Source organism: Camellia sinensis, chromosome 7, assembly GCF_055761805.1.
Source record: "Camellia sinensis isolate YWXY chromosome 7, ASM5576180v1, whole genome shotgun sequence".
In the NCBI taxonomy this organism is placed as follows: domain Eukaryota; kingdom Viridiplantae; phylum Streptophyta; class Magnoliopsida; order Ericales; family Theaceae; genus Camellia; species Camellia sinensis.
This window is the reverse complement of record NC_138967.1, coordinates 112,883,552-112,892,831: the sequence shown is the minus strand read 5'-3', so window position 1 is coordinate 112,892,831 and position 9,280 is coordinate 112,883,552. Positions and strand designations below refer to the sequence as shown.

General features: G+C 35.8%; 1 long non-coding RNA gene across 1 annotated transcript; it reads left to right on the top strand.

Annotated features, from left to right (window-relative positions):
* The first annotated feature begins 234 nt into the window (after positions 1–234).
* Positions 235–6,482, top strand: LOC145795266 (uncharacterized). Its single transcript, XR_014335873.1, has 2 exons — positions 235–397; positions 5,751–6,482. It is a non-coding gene; the product is annotated as an uncharacterized LOC145795266 (long non-coding RNA).
* Positions 6,483–9,280: the final 2,798 nt, after the last annotated feature.

Here is a 9,280-nt window from a genome sequence, read left to right as displayed (position 1 = left end):
GCAAACTCATGACTCAAGCAATCAAATGCCAGCTCATGCTAGCTCATAAAGTGAATTCTTTTTATCAACAAAGTCACATGCCAAGCAATAATGGATTCTCCACTGACAAAAGCAAGCAATAATGTTCTCTCCACCGAGAATTGCAAAAGAAGATTCCCTCTTATCTCTTCGGGCTTCAAACAATTTCAATCCCATCTCGTCTCCTCTATAAAAGCCAGCCATTCCATCGATAGAGGGCACACTTTCAGAATATGAAAAAATTTCATATTGTAAATTGTGAGAGTATTGTAAGAGTGTAATTATAGTGTGCTTGTAGTGAGTGTGCTTGTAGTGAGTGTGCTTGTGATTGTATATCTTGGATGTTTTGTCCAAACTACTTCCAAGAGTGTGACCCTTTGTAAGTTTTCTTCTATCTTGTATTAATTTTAATTTTAATATAATATAAGTGTGATGTTTATTTATTATGCTTTTGATTTTTGATTTACGTCTTGAGATTAATGATAGTTATCAATATATTGTTGATTTACAAGAAGAATTGTCTAATCTAAGATTATTATTATCTCTTGCATCAGGACAATCCATTATTAATTATAGTCAAAGCATTTATACTTTAAAAAGAAAGATCAGAGAAAAACAAGCTTATGTACAACAACTCCAAAAACAATTACAATCTTTAATCTATATCTAATCTCTAAATCACTATGATATAATACTTGGGCTTTCTTTTGGTATCAGAGCCAAGTCAAGCTTAGAATTGATTTAGTCTCTTTCCATATAACTGGTGTGGCACCCAAGTCGCTGAAGTCTGTAAGTCGTTAGGTCGTGAGGCCATTGTTGACCATTTGAGCTTAGGCAGAACCACCTTTTGATAGGTACAATTATTATAGCAAGATTATTTAAATCATTCTCTAACCTCATTTTTGGCGAAGGTTAATGAATGAAACAGTTATTATTAATCAAAGCGATCTAGATATAGAAAAGATTGAAGACCTTCTTCAGAATTGGAAATCACCCACCAAAGATATCGATTGTTTGTATGATAAGAAATTTTAACTCAAACAAACCTACAAGATCAAAATAGTTGAACAAAGATTACCCATAACCCAAGATAATCAAAATTTTTAATTACTTGATCACGACACCATTCTTGAATTTCAAAAGAAATTCAATTTCTTACATTTAATTCTGGTCCAAGTTAGTGTCAAACCTATGACACGCCTATACCTTAACAAATATGTCCTCTACACTCATAATTATAATGATTCATTATTAGGTATTGTCAAATCCAGTCTTGCTCATGGACCACTTTACTTTGAATGTTTTCCTAATTTTGAGGTATCCTTAATAGATCCTAATATTCTCAAGACTCTTACCCTTAACATCCAAACTAAGCGTTATACTATGTATAAACACCCTATTTTTGACCGCCCTTAAGACTTGGGTACCTCAAGTTACTCACCTGATGATGAATACTACGTTGTACATCCACTCAATTTTCTCTACAAGAAGCCTCGATTCTTGAGTTTCAGAGCCTCGAACCTTACACCACTTTTTGAACCAAAACCTATTTTTTTCAAGCCTGACCACCCAGAGGCCTGCAGGCTAACAGGTGGCCGGTTGGCCAGAAAAAGGTAGTCGGCTGTCCCCTACATGGCCGGACGGCTAGGTTTCTCGGCTGGCAGATATTTTGTCACCAGCTATTTCCCCATGTGTATGCACTACACCAGCTGGCTCAATACAAACATTTTCGAGATATCAACCAACTATTCCATATATACCTGGCCATATCTCTTGATTTTAGGTTAGAAAAATTTACCAAAGCTCAAAAACTTGAATTTCTCTCTCTCTCTCTCTCTCTCTCTCTCTCTCTCTCTTACAACACACATACATCACCCAAACACTTCCTACACCATTTTCTTAGCTCTCCTTGCTGAGATTCTTGAGTCTAAATTTCAGCCTTTGAGAGTGAAAGCCTTGTGGTTTATGAAACAAAGAGTTATCTCTTTTCAAGAGATATAACTTCTTCCTTCTTTGCACTACTTCTCCCCCCTCTTTACTTGTTATTTTTGGACTTTTTTTTATACTGTTTTAATATGTTGAAGCTTGTGGCTTAAAGCTATTAAAGGTAGAGGGGTTAACCACCCTTCTTTAAACCTTGTTCTCTAAGTTTTTGCCCTTGTGTTTCCCATTCCTTTCTCAACTTTTTAACACTGATTTTCATAGTTTTTTGGAGGCTAAAAATGTAGTTTTGAGGTCCCAAAAATGGAGAGGTTAGCCACCTCTGCTTAGCCTAGTTTACTAGCTTCATTTCTCCATTATTTTAATTAGTTTTTTTTAGCTCTTTCATGTAAATTCCAACACTATTTTTGTGAGTTTTAGGACTGTTATTGTGTGTTTATTTCACTTATCCTTTGTATAGTATGCTTGTAGTGTTGTAGTCCTCGTAGGTTTGGTGGCTTAGTCTTTAGACACCGACCTATTTGATTTGATGATATTTATTTAATGCCTTTCATACTTGTGTTCACCAATAACCATCTTTGCACTCTCCCTTATTTCTTGGTTTTATTTGTTTGAGAGTCGTCTTAAATGAGTGTTGTTTAAGCATTAGAAAGAGCCCTTCCATGCTTAATGATTTAATCTCTTCGGAGGTTCATTCCCAAGGCATTACATCTTTCTCATGTCCAAAAGTGTATTCTCAATTACCTAACGTGGTTTAATCTCTTCACAAGTGTATTCTCAATTACCTAACGAATCCATGCCCGAATTGAACCGACACCTATGTGCCTCTTCCACCACCATCTTCACCTCTGAATTGCCTTGCCTAATGTTGAATCCACAACGCCGATGTCGAATCCACAACGATGAGCCACTTTGGAATCTACCAAAGCTTTAGGCCCAAGTTCCACGAAATCCATCGAATAACAACTCTCTCTTTTGTGAATAAATAAATAAAAAAAACAAACAAACCCTTGATGATGTTGAATTGAAGTTCACAGATCCATTGATCACTCTTAAATCATTAAGGAAACACTCAGAAAGCACCCTTCAATATAAAACACTACGTATCTTGTTCCTTTCTGAAAATCTGGATCGCTTAAACCCAAAAAACAATGAACAACGCACTTTATAGAAAATAGGATCCCGCAGACCGCTCGAGCGCATATTTTACCGCTCGAGCGGTGTGACTAAAGGCGGTGTGAAACATATAGGCTGACTGCTTGAACACAACTTTCATCGCTCAAGCGGTAAAATTTTCTTCCCAAAAGTTTAGACGCTTTGAAAAAATACTAGATGATCTGTTTCTTCGCTCGAGCACACAAATGACCATTGAGCGGTCAAACAATTTTGACTACATTTTTGCTTTGTGCTTCGAGGGTGCTGCCCCTTGACCCCGCCGTGGCGCTATCCCGAACCTGCCATGGGGCACTGCCCCTAGACCCTCACAAGCTAATTGGGCAGATCAATCTCCGACATAGTCAGCAAAGTGGCAAACATGAAAGAATCAAGATCACAAACTCCTCTGCAAGGCACAATTCGGGTTGGATTCGCATCTAAATACTCATAGTCTCACTGAAATAAAAGATCGAATAAAATTACAACTGAAAGGAGTTTTGTCAAACGGGATTGCCAATTACAAAAACATAACAAACTTGAAATAACACAACATAATGCCCACCCTTGATTGAAGACTCCTAACAAAAATTTGTTCCAATTTGGAAATCCGAGGGTACCAAGGTCGCCTTTCATTATGGTCAGCTTGGATGGCTTAGCTACGGGGTTTTGTAGTAATTGAATTTGTGGTAATTGGTTATGAAACAAAACAACATTAGTTATATGATATTTTGTTATGTAATTGACATAGGTTATGATACATTTTATGATGTTTTTGGAGAATTGTAGTAAGAATGATGTTTTTGGAGAAACCCTTCAATATAAAATTCAATAACATAGCTTAAAATAGTCATTTTTTCAAAACTTCTAAAAGCTAAAAAAGTTATATGTTTAGTTCTCTCGTAAAATACTTCTTTTGCAACACTTATAAAAACAAATAATGTTCAATTAGTAATGTACCAAAACTTATTCAATATTTTTTATACATATATGTTGGCCTCTCCCAGACAGATTCTTGATCCGCCCCTAGCTATTATTATATATGGTTTCAAAAGATTGGTGAAAAGGAAAGGGAAGATGAGGCATTAAATTTAGATAGAAGAAAACAACATACACTAACTAGAGGGGTGCAACTCAAAGTTACACTCGCCTAGAGTTTGAGTTGTACCCATTACAAGATGAGTTGTGATTTTTTTTTTTTTTTGGTCCCACTGTTGAGTGATTTCCCTAAAATTTATTCTCATAAATCTAACAAGGTCATGTTTGACAACGGGCTAAAATAATTAAAAAATCAAAAGTTAATAAAATAAGTTAATTCATTCTTTTCTTTTTTTCTTTTTTTCTTTTTTTAAATTAGAAAAAGCTAAAAGGTCATTAAAAAAATTAATTCCCAAATAAACCCTAATTAGAGGCAAGAAAAAAAAAATTACGAAAATATCACTGAAAGCAACATCTAAATTTCATCTTCAACATGAAATTCAATATCTTTTCCTTTTGCTTTTTGCTCCTCTTCTCTCTTTATTTTTAACAACTTTGGTTGCATCCTTCAACATTCTCAAAATTGCACCAATATGTGATGGAGATGTCCAGATCCTCTTCTCCACAGTCAATCAAAATCTTTTGTGCATTTAAAGCTGTAGGTGCAAAAGGGTTGGAATAAACAAGCTGGCAATATCATAATGCTTCATTGGTCAACAACTATATTACTTGCTGATTAAAAAAAAAAACACTATATTACACAAACAATAATGTTATCTCCAAAATACATACATATATCAAAGAAAGTGCATAAAAAAATAAAAAAAATAAAAAAAGTGGAATCTAAATTCATTCGATATATGATGAGAATTACACTCAAAATGAATTAATTACATATTAATTATTCTATACACTTTTCTTTGTATTTTTTTTTTCAATTGTGTTGGGTAGCTCGAAAATTTAGTGCCCCAAATGGCTCGAATGCCCTGAATGACGTCATTTTGGCACTTTTTTTTTTTTTTCCCCTTTCCCCTCTTGTTTCTCTCTGAAATGTTGAGAACCAAACCTAAACAAACAGAGACACAAGGTGACAGCGAGAGAAATAAAGGAGAAAGAGGGACAAATGAGAAGGAGGAGAAGGAAGAGGAAGAGAGAAGGTCGGAGATGGCTTCGTCGACTGAATGAGAAGCCGCAATCTGGTTATATCGAAGAAGGAGAAGGATAAAAGGTAGAAGAAAAAGAGAGAAGGGGTCGTCGAAGAAGGAGGAAGAATAGGGTCATTGGAGTGGGATTGATTTTTCTTAAAAAAATCACATCTCAGATTAGCTATAAAAAAAAATCAAAAAAAAATAGAGCTCTCCCTCACCCTCAGCACATCATCCCCACTCTTATCTCCTTCACGATTTGCACCGTAAACCAGAGCTCCGGTGAGAAAATCCTTTTTGCTACTGTTTTGGACTTGTTTTTGCTCAAATTGCTACTATTTTGGTGTTGTTTTTCTATTGTTCTTGTTGCTGTTTTGGTGCTGAAATTGCTGATGTTTTGTTGCTAAAATTGCTGATGTTTTGTTTCTTCTTTTTTTGTTGCTATTTTTTTCTACTGTTTTGCTGTTATTTTGTGTTGAATTTTTTTTTTTTGGCTGAATTTGCTGCTGATGGAAGGTGGTCGCCGGTGAAGAATGGCAAACGGTGGATGGTGGTCGCTGGTGGAGAACGATAATGATGCGAATCTTGAAGGAGATAAGAGTGAGGATGATGTGCTAAGGGAGAGAGAGACAAATAAAGGAAGAGAGGGAGATGAATAGAGAGAAAGAGAGATGAAAAGAGGGAGAGAAGGAGATTCGGGCCTTTCGAGTCACAAATAATTCGAGCTATAAAACATTTTTCTTTTCTTTTCTTTTTTTTTAATTTTTGGTATATGTAATTGTAGCTTGCCTTTCGTGCTCCTTTTGAATATGACTAGCCCTATAGTTCGGACTCCCGTGGTTCTGAATCTGATTTCACAAGTACAATGTGAAATAGTGAAAACACAAAAAGAGTCCACATACGGCAATTCTTTTGGAAAATCGATGTTTGAATCAAATGCCAAAAATGAACTGCTTTGCCAGATTTCAGAGTCGCCATCTAAATATTTTTGAGAAATTTAAGAAACCCGTGACTCGTGTCAAAGGCCACTTATCCGTCATCACCAAAGTGTCTCGGCTCGGGAACTTAGGTACGAGAGGGGAAGGTCATGAATTGAGCACCCCACTTGCCTGATCAAAGATCGACCTCTACTAATCATGATGTGATTTTTATTTACATTATATGCTCTTGTTCTAATTATTAGGCTAACATTACTATGTGTTGCACATAAGTATAGACTAATTTGTAAAAGTTGAAACATTCTGATTTTGTTTGTTTGGAAATTGTTTTAAATACGCGCCACTTGAAAAAGTGAGTTTGTATGTACATTAATCAATTCATCCCAATTTTAGTAACTAGCCTTCATCTACCGGCATTCAAACAATTATATCACTTAAACACTTAGCCTCATGGAAAATAGGCTAGATATGGTAACGTAGACATACAATGTGATATGCTAAAACAATAAGTGCTCACCTAGTACTCCAAGGCAAGCCAAACAAAGAAAAATAATTAGAAAACATGCATGCTCTTAATTAATGCGACGTGACTAATGCAATATACACAATCATGTAATGAAATAGGCTCGGCTACTAATATGGTATATGATCCAATTCAAGACATGTGATAAAGCACGTATTCAAGCAATGAATTTGAATTTGACATCAGTTAGTATGATGAGCTGAACCCTAATGCATGCGAGACAAGTGTATGGAAACATAGGAATGCTAAGGAAACATGATACTCTATGCTACCATTATGAGCAGGTAAATAAAAAGGAGAAAGAAATGGGGTTGGAAGACATACACAATTATTACATATTTTGCCCTCGTGCAAGAGGGTCCGAATGAGTGTCCAAGTGTCCGAATTAATTTAACTATAACAACACCCAAACGAATGAATTAATTGAACTAACTATCAACTAGCTTTCTAAGTTATTAGAATAAGGATACTACAACAATTACATCAATATAATATGAATAAGAATAATTACAACAAATAATTACAACAAGAATAATTACAACAATGATAATTATACCAATAATAATTACAATGATAATAATAAAACAAACAATCAATGAGGCACGATGATCGCATGCACAGTGCCTAGAATCTGCTCTGTCTGCCCAGACTGCTCTACCTCAACCTCAGCCATTGCCCTCTATTTCTGCCAAAAGTCTCTATTTGCCAAACATTGGGAGCTGGCCAGCTCTAAATGAGATCCAGCCTGGTCCAAAAAGAGCCGGCCGTACCCTAATTTTTATGCCAAAATGTTTTTGGGCTCTGAGGTGAAAACAGTGCAGGCAGAGCCTTTCTAGGCCCTGTTTGTCCCTTCTGCACTTCTCTGTCATGGGGAATTCAAGAGAAGAACGATTTCGAGTCTGAAACCACCAATAAGCACAACTTGATGGCTTGATGATCTCGAGCACGTTTGGACAAAATTTAATAAATGCAATGGAAAACCACCCTTCCTTGCTATTATGAAGGCTCAAAGAGGAAAGGTAGACATGCACCAAGTCTTATCAACATATCATGGATTGATAAGTGATAATTCTCAGAACGATGGACTCAGCATAACGTCCGGCCGAATCCAACTAACTCTAAACATTTTCTTTATGTCGGTTCCATTGATTTTAGGCCAATTTTATTAGTCCTTGCCATTCTTTAATCAATTTTTCCAAAGTGATATTTAAGTCCACTAAATGAGAAGAAACATCAAACGAGAAGTGATCCTAAGCATAAAAGAGAGCCTATACCTTGACGATGAACCTCCGTAGAGATTAAGCCATTGGGCATAGGTTTCTTTTTCATGCTTTGAATAACCATCAATCTTTTGAAACAACTCTCAAACAAAAGAAAAGAAAAAAAGAGAGAGATTGCAGAAATGATTATGCGAGATTGATTATTAGAATTAGACTCTTGCATGAAAACTAAGTAGTAAACAAAAAAAAAAAAATCAACTCAAATGACTTGGTATCTAAGGCCTAAACAACTGAAGCCATGAGGACGTACAACACTACAAGCAAAACAATCAAAACATAAACTAATTAAATAAATTGAAACAGCCCCTAATATACAAAAAAAAAAAAAAAAAAAACAGTAGTTAAAGTATGTTTAAAGAGCATAAAAGATAGGTAAGAACATGGAGACATCAAACTAGTAAGCAAGACCAAGGAGAGGTGGCTAATCCCTCCAATTTTTGGACTTCTAAACCTTGTTTTTCAAACTTTTTAAACTCTGAAAATTAGTTTGTTAGCCAAGAAAATAGTGGTAAAAGCAAAAGAAAGTAAGTAAAAAGAATATAGAAAAAGTTATGGAACAAAGCCTGAGGAGGGGTGGCTAACCCCTCCACTTTTTGCAACTTTTAATCACATATTCCAGCCCCTTAAAAAAGTCCAGAAATAGTGTATAAAGCAAGGAAAAGAGAGGAAAAGAGCGAGAGAGAAGTAAGGAAGAAGATGCAAAAGTTATACCTCTTGAAAGAGAGGATGCTTGTAGTTGAACAAACTTGATCCTAAACACCCTTAAGTTCATGAAATTTAGCTTGAAATCTCAACAAAAAAAGCTCCAAGAACAAGCTCTAACGGTGTATGTATTGTGTATGTATAGCTAAAAAGTGATATGAAGTCAAGGAAGGAAGATGGATGTTCTATCAATGCCTAAGCCTCTTGGAAGGTTTTCTAACCTTAAAATCTGAAGTGGGAGGTCCTATTTATAGAGTTTGAACAAATTTGGTCGAAAATATCTTCAAACAAAGCCAGCTGTCTGTTTAGCGCTATTGAGAGCTGGCTGGGTCTAAAAGTCACAAATTCACTATTTTTCATTGAAAGCCGGCTATCTCTAAATGAGCCACGGCCGGATCTAAATGGACCCGACCGGCTCCAAAAATCTGCATTTCAGGGCTGACTTCAAACGGGTATATCTCCCTCATCCGGACTCGGTTTTAGGTGATTCTTGAGTCTAAATTGAAACCCCAGAAGTCTGCTTTCCAATAGTGGTAGCCTCACATCTAAATTCTAAATGTACAAAGAGATATGTCTATTTTAGTGAAGGTTGCTTATTCTTTC